The sequence below is a fragment of the Passer domesticus genome, chromosome 27 (genome assembly GCF_036417665.1).
Source record: "Passer domesticus isolate bPasDom1 chromosome 27, bPasDom1.hap1, whole genome shotgun sequence".
NCBI lineage: Eukaryota > Metazoa > Chordata > Aves > Passeriformes > Passeridae > Passer > Passer domesticus.
In genome coordinates this window covers 2,323,540-2,335,252 of record NC_087500.1, presented here as the reverse complement: position 1 = coordinate 2,335,252, position 11,713 = coordinate 2,323,540, and the positions used below count along the sequence as shown (strand labels likewise).

The 11,713-nt window shown below is 48.1% G+C and overlaps 2 pseudogenes; both read right to left on the bottom strand.

Annotated features, from left to right (window-relative positions):
* Nucleotides 1–265: 265 nt before the first annotated feature.
* On the bottom strand, nucleotides 266–1,014 carry LOC135286795 (feather keratin Cos2-2-like; annotated as a pseudogene).
* An 8,423-nt stretch (nucleotides 1,015–9,437) lies between these two features.
* Nucleotides 9,438–10,216, bottom strand: LOC135286526 (feather keratin Cos1-2-like; annotated as a pseudogene).
* Nucleotides 10,217–11,713: the final 1,497 nt, after the last annotated feature.

The following is an 11,713-nucleotide window of genomic DNA, read 5'->3' as shown; positions in this document are numbered from 1 at the left end:
AGGGCATCTGAAGCAGCCACTAAGATGCAGTGGGGGTGTCCACCTGCCTGGCCTCCAAAGAGAGGGAGGAAGAGAAGCCAACAGGTCCCACTAGGCTGACGTTGCATAGTAGCGACAGGAAAGGAATGCAAAAGAAAGGGAAGACAGTCGTAGAAGGCAACAGAAAGCTAACGGCATAAAAGTAATGTTCCAAAACTTCCATCTTCATTCCAGCACCATGTTCTCAGGTCTTGGGGGTCCTCGCCCAATGAGATTGCCAGCAGATTTAGCAGGGACGACAACAGCTGCTGCCATAGCAGTTGGTGATGCAGGAGATGTCAAAGCCCCCAGAGCTGATGGGCACTCCCTCACAGCTGAGGATGCTGCCAACAGCAGCAGAGGTGGAGGATCCCACGGCGGTGTTCTGTGGGGAGGAGCTGAGGATGGGGCCAGGCAGGGTCACCAGCACAGCAGGCGGCTGAATGACAACGTGGGAGCTCTGGCACTGCCTGACACAGCACTCATTGCAGCTGCTGGCCAGTGGGCAGGGGCCGCAGGGCTGGCAGCAAGGGTCACAGGGCTTGCAGCAGGACATGGCTGGGGCTCACAGGTGCACCTGGCACAAAGGGCAGGGAAAAGCACAAAGTGAGGATACATGAGAAGCAGCAGTGCACCCAAACCCCTTGCAGCCAAGGCACTATCTGGCCCCCACTGTAAGGCTCCGCTCAAAGCCCAGGAGGCACCTCAGCCAAATCCCAGACCTTCTCTCCCCTGCCCTCTCCCAGCACAAGCAGCTCCCAGCCCTCAGCTCCAACAGCCCCTCTCAGCTGAGACCTCCAGCCAGACAAGAGCTGCTCTTGAAGAAGCAGCAGCAGGAGGAGGAGAAGAGGCTCTGCACTCACCTGATTCCTGAGGAGGAGGAGGTGAGAGAAGTGGATGAGAGAGCAGAGACTTGGGCTGCCTTTTATAGCAGTCCTGCCCTGCCTCAGGCCCAGAGGATCCGTAGTGGAAGCCATAATTTTCTGACCAGCTCATGTCAAATGTGCACCATCCCAGTTAATGGTATGGGATGTATCCTGATTTCCTGCATTTCTGCCATTTCATTTCCTGGCTTCTGCCCTGTGCATTCCTATCTGAAATCTTCTGTTAGGGCCAGCATAAGAGGCACAAGAATTCCTGGGATATAAACACATCTTGTAGGCAGAATGCTGGAATCATGGTCTGGTGGCATTCCATGCAGGCACATGTTGCATCTTGATTGCTCACTGCTGGGTCAGCCTAATTGGTCAACATGCCCGTTTCTCCACCTCATTCCTGCTCTTCCCCAGTGTTGTGTAGGTGCCACAGCAAGGACACTTCTCCCGGAAAAGTGCTGCCCTACCTCCCTAGGGCTCCTTCTTCAGCCTCATGCTGGTCTTTCTCACCACATGTTCTTACCAACAATCCTTGGTTGTTATTACCAGCTGTGCTGGGTTGACCTTGGCTGGACAGACAGTGCCCTGCAGCCTCTCTTTAACTCTTCCTTCTGAGGTGAACAGGGATAGGAAAATAAAAAGGAAAACAACTAGAATATTATTATTTGAATGTTTACTAAAACATAATCAAAATAATGTGCATGCAGTAGTAAACTGGAAAAACTACACTTCTTATGCTCTACTTCCAGTCCAAAAGTTCTATCTGGCCATTTCCCAGGAAGCAGGGCTTGAGCACATGTAGTGGTATTACTTGAAGGTAAACATTGGAAATTACAAGTGTCTCCTTAGATGTTGTGTCTGAGCTCATGTCATATGGCACAGAATATCCCTTTTAGTCAGTTTGGGTCAACTGTCTTGAGTTTTGTCCAGTTCCAGGATCTTGCCACCCCCCAGCTCCTGATGGGGAAAGGAATGTTGGAGAGACAGCACTGGTGCTGTGTGAGCAGTGCTCAGCAGGAGCCAAAGGACTGGAGTGTTACCAGCACCTTTGTAACAGCCAGTGCAGAGCACAGCCCTGCCAGGGCTGCTATGGGGAACATGAACTGCATCGCTGCCAGACCCAACACCCATAAGCCTTGGCTGGCCCCAGGGGCATCCAGCTCTCTGTGTTTGAGACATAAACATCAGCCCTTATCTCCTAGACTTTTCCACTGGGTTGGGACACAGTTTCTTCCTGTCCAGTCCAATGCTGCCACTCAGTCTGGTGAGGTGGGGGCCAAGACCTTACAACAAATGTGCGGATGGAATTGGAGGGATCAGAGTACAGATATTGCCTTGCTCTGAGATGTAGGATAGATGTTCTGGGTGGCACTGGGTTCAAACCCAAGAGCTGTGAACTCTCTTTAGTGTTCAAGCACCCGGACATCAATATGCCCCGAAAATGGTGTTCCCAGCAACTATGTCCAGGAAGGCAGCGACGCATCATTCAGGACCAAAAGGCCAAAAATACAGCTCCTCTTTCAAGGGGGAGGTCATAAAAATTCCCTTTTTGCTGTGGGACCACTAATATAATATTTCTTTAGATAATTGAAAGTTACATTCATCCCTGTGTTAAGCCTGGATGACTCCGTGGCTGTTAGAAAGTTTATTCATCCAATTGTCTTTCACACCGTAATGGATCTTCCCTCTTGTGCTGAAGTGGCAAAGTTTGGCAGCTGGTGAAAAAGGTTGCAGGAATGGGCTCTGGGACAACATTCCAGCAGTTCCCGCCCTGTCAGACAGTCAGCTCCAACTGTGTCCAAAAAAACCCCATAAATGAAACTTACTGCTGTTTTATCCTGAGTTTGAAGAAACAGAATATGTGTAAAACAATGCCAGTGTTCAGAAAGACACAGAGGCCCTCTCATAGACATACTTTAGCACTGGTTAAAGAGGAGCCTTGCCAGCAAGGACTGAGCCTAAGGGGGACAATATTCACACTTGTGCATCTCTGCCCAAGAATTGTTTCAACCTCCTCCATGGAGTGAAGTATGGAAATAAATTTACTCTTTGCATTTCCCCCATGGTTTTCGGGTGTTCCTTCTGCTCAACTCTGTCAACTCAAGGGAACCAAAAAAACATTTAATTTCATTTTCAAATCCACAGCAACCCCACAAAAGAGGCACTGACTGCATCCAACAACGCAAGTGTCTCAAAGTCCTCAGCAACCTTGCGTTGAACATTTCCAGGAATGAGAAATCTACAATTTCTCTGGGCAACTTGTTTCAGTGCTTCATCACCCTCATTGTCAGGGATGCCTTTCTCAGCTACAAGGGAAAGAGTACAAGGAAAACCCATAGCAGTGAGTGCCACTCTGCTTTTCCATTGTACTCCTGAGGAGACTGGAAGAGTTGTCACAAAGTGAAGGAGAAATCAGAGGCTGGGGTTTGAATGCAAAAAAACTTTATTGAGACTAAAGAAAACCAGGTACGTAGGGGACAGCACCAGGAGCAACCACAAAGATGCAGTGGGGGTGTCCAGAGGCCTGGCCAGCAGATAGAAGGAGAAAGGGAGAGGGGGAAGACAGTTCCACTAGGCTGGCCTTGGGTGGGGGTGAAAGGAAGGGAAAAGAAAAGAAGGGAGGAGAGAGGAGAAGATGGAATTAATAGCAAAAAAGTCTAAATCTAATGTTCCAAAATTCTGTCTTCATTCAAGCACCATGTTCTCAGGTCTTGGAGGTTGTTAGCCGAGGACATTAGCAGCAGGATCTTTAGCAGGGACGACAGCATCTGCTGCCACCATAGCAGTTGGTGATGCAAGAGAGGTCAAAACCCCCAGAGCTGATGGGCACTCCGCCACAGCTGAGGATGCTGCCAACAGCAGCAGAGGTGGAGGATCCCACGGCGGTGTTCTGTGGGGAGGAGCTGAGGATGGGGCCAGGCAGGGTCACCAGCACAGCAGGCGGCTGAATGACAACGTGGGAGCTCTGGCACTGCCTGACACAGCACTCATTGCAGCTGCTGGCCAGCGGGCAGGGGCCGCAGGGCTGGCAGCAAGGGTCGCAGGGCTTGCAGCAGGACATGGCTGGGGCTCACAGGTGCACTTGGAACAGAGGGCAGGGAGAAGCACAAAATGAGGATACATGAGAAGCAGCACTGCACCCAAACACCCTGCAGCCAAGGCACCTACTGGCCCACATTGCACAGCCCAGCTCAAAGCCCAGGAGCGTCCTTAGCCAAGTCCCAGCCTCTCTCTGTCTGCACAAGACCTTCTCTCCCCTGCCCTCTCCCAGCACAAGTAGCTCCCAGCCCTGCACTTCAACAGCCCCTCTCAGCTGAGACCTCCAGCCAGGCAAGAGCTGCTCTTGAAGCAGCAGCAGCAGAAGGAGGAGGAGAAGAGGTTTTGTGCTCACCTGATTCCTGAAGAGAAGGAGGTGAGAGAAGTGGATGAGAGAGCAGAGACTTGGGCTGCCTATTATAGCAGTCCTGCCCTGTCTCAGGCCCAGAGGCACTTTACCGGAAGCCATAATTTTCTGAAGTCACAATTTTCTGCCAGAGGTGCCTTAGTGGAAGTCATATGGTGCCCAAAGGCACTTTAGTGGAAGTCATAATTTTCTTACCATGTCAAATATGCACCATCACATTTAATGGTAGGGACTGTGTCCTGGTTTCCTGCATTTCTGCATTTTCATTTCCTGTCTAATTCCATCTGAATTCCTCTCTGAAGACTTCTGTAAGTGCTGGGATGAGATGCCCAAATATTTCCCTGGTATAGACATGTCAGCTTATGCAGAAGGCTCAGATGGTGGCATTCCATGCAGTCCGTTGATGTGAACCTGTGTCAAAAACCCTGTGTGGGTTTTTGTACTAGAATTGTCAGGAATGTACACTGCTTTCATTCTTCCATGCACAGGTCTGCCATGTGAGGGGACATTACACAACCTTTTTTTTTTTTTCCCCCTCCCTTACTCTCTCAGACAGTCAGTGATTGCTGCACTGGCCCCATTGTGACACAAACATTGCTCTCCAGAAAAGTCAGCTGGTCTAATTTGCCTCATCCTCTTACAGTGCAGTCTCTGTTGGTCATCTGTGAACTCCAGCAGTGTGTCTGTGACCTGGTCTTTATGTGGTAAACTTGAGTCCTGTCCTGCTGGAGTTCCTCCCAACATGTCCTTGGCAGAGTTCTGAGTTGCTGATATTTTTATGGCCTTCTGTGAATATATAGAGTTTTGCTTGGCTCCATGCAGCCATGCATGAGCACACATAAGTCTGTCTCTGTGTATGTGTGTGTACATTTGTATGTGTGTGAACCTCATCACTGAGGCCACATGAAGATTCCCTCAGTCAGCCCTGCCCTTGGTGTGTCCTTCAGCACCACAGAGTAGCTAGGTGTCTTTGCCAGAAGAAGCCAATCTACAACTGAATGGTGCTTGCACAGAACTGAAATGCAGCCTCTGCCTCCTTCATCCTTCATTTCTTGCTATATGTTCAGGAAAAAGGCCAAGAATGTCTTCCCACGTCTGCAGATTTTCATTCCTTGACTGAAAATTGAAGAAGGGGATAATGGCTTTGTTTCCGTTTGAAAGACAGGTGTCTGCCAAGATAGGCAGGAGCCTTCCTTAGGAATGGAGAATATGGCCCCTTCCCTCTGAATTATTATAACTTGTAATTAAGGAGTTTTCAAACAAAGATAGGGAAAAGAAATAACAGTTCTTTACCAGTATGTATGTATCTAACAAGGCAAACAAACAACAATGGCAGCAACCACAAACAACAGAACCCGGAAAACCCAATAAACAGTCTCTTCATGCTCTTTCAGCAATTTCCCGTTTGGTGCAGTGCCGGTCACAGCCAGCAGGGGCGCTGCTGGCTCCCGGCTGGGCAGGACGGGTGCGATGATTCCTCCAATCCAGAAGGGGGCGCTGTGGAGCGCCTCAGCTGCCTCTCTCCATGTTGGAAATGGCGGCACAGCCAGCATGGATGGAGAAGGGGCTCCTTTTACAAACTCACAGGAGCAGCTGGTGCTGGTTTCCCTCTGGCTGGCAAAAGGAGCTGTAGCAGAAACGTCAGAAGCAGCACACTGGAATGGCAGGGAGGAGCAGAACCTGGAGCAGCAAATGAAATGTATCAGAAACTCTGCAGCTGTAGCAAGAGCTGCAGGGTGTCCCACAGGCAGGGGATGTGGGGTTACAGTGCAGGGAAGAACCCAGAACTGGGGCAGAGAAGTGGCAGAGCTGGGTAGCAGCAGCCTTGCTCCTGAACACGACACTCAGGCTCCCTTGAGGGGGAAAGGGGTTCAGGGATCGTGGGCTTCCCCCGAGGCACCCGAGCAGATGGTGAAGGGTCCCCTGTTTGATGACATAGGGTGTTAATAAGCTCCTACTCCTTATTAACTGCTTATTAATGGCCACTCGTAAGAGGAGAGCCCTACTCACCATAGGAGAAGGCAGCAGGAGGCAGAACCCCCCAGTGTTGGTGAATTCTTCCCACAGTGTCCACAGCCTCCTTCCCCTCCAAACGCTAAGAGAGCAAGACATAGGAGCTGCGCCCAGCCCCCTTGTTTTCCCCAAGCCCAGTTCTTAAGATAGCTCTGTCCCTCTGAAAGAAACCCTCAGATAAGAGAGTAGCCAGACGCACCCTTCCTGGAGCAACTTTGCTAGTCTCTCTTTAAGTACCTAGTTGTTATTTTCTCTTAGAAACAAAATGAGAGAAAATTCCCTAAGAGAAAGAAAACAAAAGGAAGAACCCTAACCTCCAACTGGCTTGAAGCTCTAAATACCATGTCCTAAAGCTCTGTCTTGTGGCCAGAATCATGTTTTGAGGTCTTGGAGGTTCTTGCTGAAGGACACACCCAGCAGCTATCACACCTTTTCAGGTAGGGATCTTCTGTGATTAAAACAATTTCAGGTACAGAATGAGTGAAAAAGTAGAAGTTCAGCCATCACAGTCTGTGCAATCATTGGACAACATTTATGCCCCTTTGGGAGTCTGATAAAGGTGTACTGTTTTTGCTTCCAGGCAAGTGTGAATTGACATGTCATGTTCCCAGCATGGAATAAAAACCCATTTCTTTTACATCCCCACTTGCCATCCATGAGTGTTGGAGGGTCTCTGAATTTGAGTTTCCCAGTGTACAGGATTTAGCACAGCAGCAGTTAAAGATGAAGTGTTGTCATGATACCAAAATCATTCAGATATAAACTTTCTAACACAGTTTTCAGTGTTAGAAAGCAAGCATTCTTTATTGCAGCGCTGAGCACTTGGAGGATCCTTCCTCTAATCAAGTGCATCAAGTGTAGGGTAAACAGAATTTTTATCATACACACTGATTACATATTTATTTTGTATCCCTGCTTATTTGATAGAGATGCATTATATATAAATGCATATATGCATATATATAGAGTCACATCCCTTATCCAAGACCTTATTTGGTCTTTTGACCAAACTTCTTCAGTGGTCATCAATGTCTGGTGTCCCAAAATTTTTAGGGGGTTGTTCTTTGACCTCAGCTTTTGAATAATGCACAATACCATTGTTTTGTATTACTTTTGTCAGCCTTATTGTGAGAAGTAATGCTCACTCTTTAAAATTTTTTGAAGTTTTATAAGGGATAAAAGGGACAATATCCAGCACTGGTGTGCCTGGCAAACTGCCAGAAGCACACTGTTAGCTTAAAACAATTTTCTTATATACTTTTTCATTACATTAGTTAGATGCATATTAATGAGGATTATACATATTCAAACATTCCTGTGAGCTCTTTTACATGTTCCGGGAACTCTAGCTTTGTTCCACCCTCGACCCATCATGCAATAATGTAGATTTTATTATTGAGAGTTGTGTATGTCATTTCCTCATAATGTATATGCCATTTTCTTACAATGTGTATGCTATTTACTCACAATGACAAACAGGGAATTATTGATCACCACAGGGTCAGTGTCTCTTTCACATCCTTTTCTTCATTGTTATCTATATGGTTCCTTCAATGTTATCTAACCATAGAGACAATTTTAGCTATTTCCAAAAACTTATCTGAGTTTTCTCACTATTGTAAGCTAGCTACAAAGATAAAATGTTCTGCAAAAGTTAATATTACATAGTCTCTATTTTAATATTTTGTAAAAGCCAAAACTATAATATATTTATCACACTAATATATATAAACTACACATAACCAGAGCATTGCCGCAAAAGCTGACAAATTATGCTATATTCAAAATGAGTTAAAAGTGATTACAAATTGTACTACATCAAAATTGTTGCGATTAATAATAATCTGCAAAAGCTAATACATAAAAAATCCAACAACTATCTAGTTATTTATAACACATCTAATTCTCCAAGGCTACATTGTTCCATTAATTTTGTAAGAGTAAAATGCTGTTCTGTTCCATTCTTCTTATCAGGCAATCACACATTTGGCCTAGATTTCAGGGCCTCATGGCCTCAGGGAGTAACAGGGAGTGCCAGCATCAGCTGGCATCACCATGCAGGGAAACCACCCACCATCTCTCTTCTTGAAGTGTTTTCATTAAAAGCAAGCTCCTGGCAAAATGGTTTGGCCTTTGGCAGATGCAGCCTTTCATGTGCAAAAGCTGCAGCTCCCTGTTCTGACTCCTGCCAAGTTCAGTTGTTTGCTATCAGTGTTTCCACCAGGCAACCTGCAGCTTTCCTTTCCCCAGAGGCTTACATTCCTGGAAAGGCCACTACCTACATTTGAACCCAGTCCCTAAGCCAATTCCTTCACTCCTTTTGACCTTGAGCATTTAAGAACCCTGAGTATTTCCCTCTCCTTAATGAAGGAAATGTGCCACCTCACAGTGTGCTCAACTTGATTGCAGATACTGATCCCATCTTCTGCATCACCTCAGCCCTGCATGTCTGGACAGCAGCTGGGTCCTGCCTGGTGCTGAAGGGCTCTATGAGGTACCTGTCTCATCTGCCTTTGACCACATGTGCTGCTCATGGACCTTAGACTGGGTAATGTAGGGGAGGAGAAGGAAGAGATGAGGCTGTGGGCTGGTCCCAGACATTGCTGTTTCCCTTCCCCATTCCTGCCACCCTTTGGAGCCATCTTTTCCCTGTTCGCCATTGGCTGTGGAGTAGCCAGGGATGTTCTCCATCAACTCCAATGGAAAAGGCAGAAAGGAAAATCCACTACAGGGACTCCCACGCTCTGTCCCACCACCTTTTACCCTCAGCAGACTGGAATAGTTTCCATAGGAAAAAAGGAAGATATGGAGGCCAAGGCTTGGATGCAAAACAACTTTATTGAGTATAAAGTGGAAAAGGAAGTGGCTCACAGAGGCCAAGAGGAGCAACAACTAAGATGCAGTGAAGCTTCTGCAGAGTGGGCATCTGCCCACCCTGCAGAGGATGGTGGGGCAACATATCCACACTAGACTGGTCTGGGAAGACACAGACAGTGAATAAAAAAGAGGGGAGAGTAGAAGAAGGAAAGATAAGCCTGCAGCTCTAAATACAATGTCCCAAAGCTCTATCTGTGCCCAAAACAAGGTTCAGAGGTCTTGGGACATGCCCAAGGATGTTGCCAGCAGCTTTAGCAGGGACGGCATCTGCTGCCACCAAAGCAGTTGGTGATGCAGGAGATGTCAAAGCCCCCAGAGCTGATGGGCACTCCGCCACAGCTGAGGATGTTGCCAACAGCAGCAGAGGTGGAGGATCCCACGGCGGTGTTCTGTGGGAAGGAGCTGAGGATGGGCCCGGGCAGGGTCACCAGCACGGGGGAGGGCTCGATGACAACGTGGGAGCTCTGGCACTGCCTGACACAGCACTCATTGCAGCTGCTGGCCAGCGGGCAGGGGCCGCAGGGCTGGCAGCAAGGGTCGCAAGGCTTGCAGCAGGACATGGCTGGGGCTCACAGGTGCACCTGGCACAGAGGGCAGGGAGAAGTACAAAGTGAGGACACGTGAGAAGCAGCACTGCACCCCAACACCCTGCAGCCAAGGCACCTACTGGCCCACATTGCACAGCCCAGCTCAAAGCCCAGGAGCCACCTCAGCCAAGTCCCAGCCTGTCTCTGTCTGCCCAAGACCTTCTCTCCCCTGCCCTCTCCCAACCACAAGCAGCTCCCAGCCCTGTGCTCTGGTAGCCTGAATCAGCTGAGACCTCCATCCAGGCAACACCTGCTCTTGAAGCAGGTGGAGGAGGAGAAGGAGGAGAGGCTTTGCACTCACCTGATTCCTGAGGAGGAGGAGGTGAGAGAAGTGGATGAGAGAGCAGAGACTTGGGCTGCCTTTTATAGCAGTCCTGGCCTGCCTCAGGCCCACAGGCTCCTTAGTGGAAACCATAATTTTCTGACCAGCTCATGTCAAACATGCACCATCCCAGTTAATGGTAGGGGTTGTGTCCTGGTTTCCTACAATGCCTCATTTTCATTTCCTGGCACATGCCATATCCTTTCCCCCTTGAGGGCTTTTGTAAGTGCCGGCAGGACAAGCCCAAGGATTTCCGGGAGGTAAACACATCAGCACCTGCAGAATGCTGAGATCAAGGGCTGTTGACATTCTATGTGGTCAGCTAATATGAACCTGTGTAATTCTTGTGGGTTTGTTTGTGTCAAAGTTGCCAGGAAATGGGCACTTCTTTTATGCTTCTTGCCCAAGGACTGCCATGTGAGGGGACATGCTGTGTCAGCAGAGACCCCAGGCGCCAACTTCCTCCTGTCCTCATATGAGTGCACATATTTTTGAGTTCTTCCAGGCATGGCCACTGAATTGAAGTCCCTGAATGGGTCCTCTTATGCTGGAGTGTTGCTGTGATAGGACACAGGTTCCTCCTCTCCAGACCAATGCTGGATGCACTTGTACAGATCATCTGCCCGGTGCTGAGTGAGGTAGTGGTTGCATCTCACAGCAAATGGGTGTTGAACCGAATGGACTGGGATCTGGGTTGTGCTCTGTTGTGAGATGTAGAACAGACTCTCTTGTGTGGTACAGGGGAAGTCAAACATCTGTGAGTCAAACTCCTTTCATGTTCAAGGACCTGGACCTCCATAACCCCCCAAAAAATTGCATGTCTAGCAACTGTGTCTGGAAAGGTAGGAAGGTGTGATTTTTTTTTAAGCTAACTGACTAAATCCTGCTGCTTTTTCATGATCAGTTCTGTTGAAGTCGATCTTTGCCCAAAAAATAACTGTTGTGTTCTGAGTGCAACCCCTCATTCTCTATCCTACTATGCTGCTTAAACATGGAGGAAATGGAAGAGAACCAGAAATTAGGAAGAGCAGTTGCATCACTGAAAAAGAGTTGGAGATCGAGTGAAGTTATTTTAGTGTTTTTTTGCACAGTCTTGCTTTGTTTTGTTTGTAGACTGTAAAAGGAATATTCCCCAAATCAAGGCTTGTTTTTTCTGTTGGTAATTGGTAAGAAATCCCTTTGTCTTTATCTCAACCCACAACATTTTCTCCTTACCTTTTTTCTGAGAGGGAAATACCTCTTTCTCTCAGAGAAGCAGATACTGCTCTTCCAGCACAGCCTTGCAGTACCCCATGCAACCCCAAATGTTCATTGCACACATTTTCAGGGCTGAGGTGTCTTGCAGACAGCACATTCCCAACTCTCATCACACAGAGCACCACTGGGAGAGGAAAGGTTAATCACATGGGCTGGCAAGGTGACACAGACAAGCCACCACCAGTTCCTGCCGTGGTCCTGGAAAGAGTGCACCAATCAGAACAACCCTTGCTCTCTCACTGCAATTGCAATCCCATCCTGGCACAGTTCCATGGCAGATGCTCTTTCCTCCAACATTTCCTCTTCCCTGAGGCAATAATCCCTGCCCCTCACAGCAAGAGGATCTTTTTCCCATCTCTGG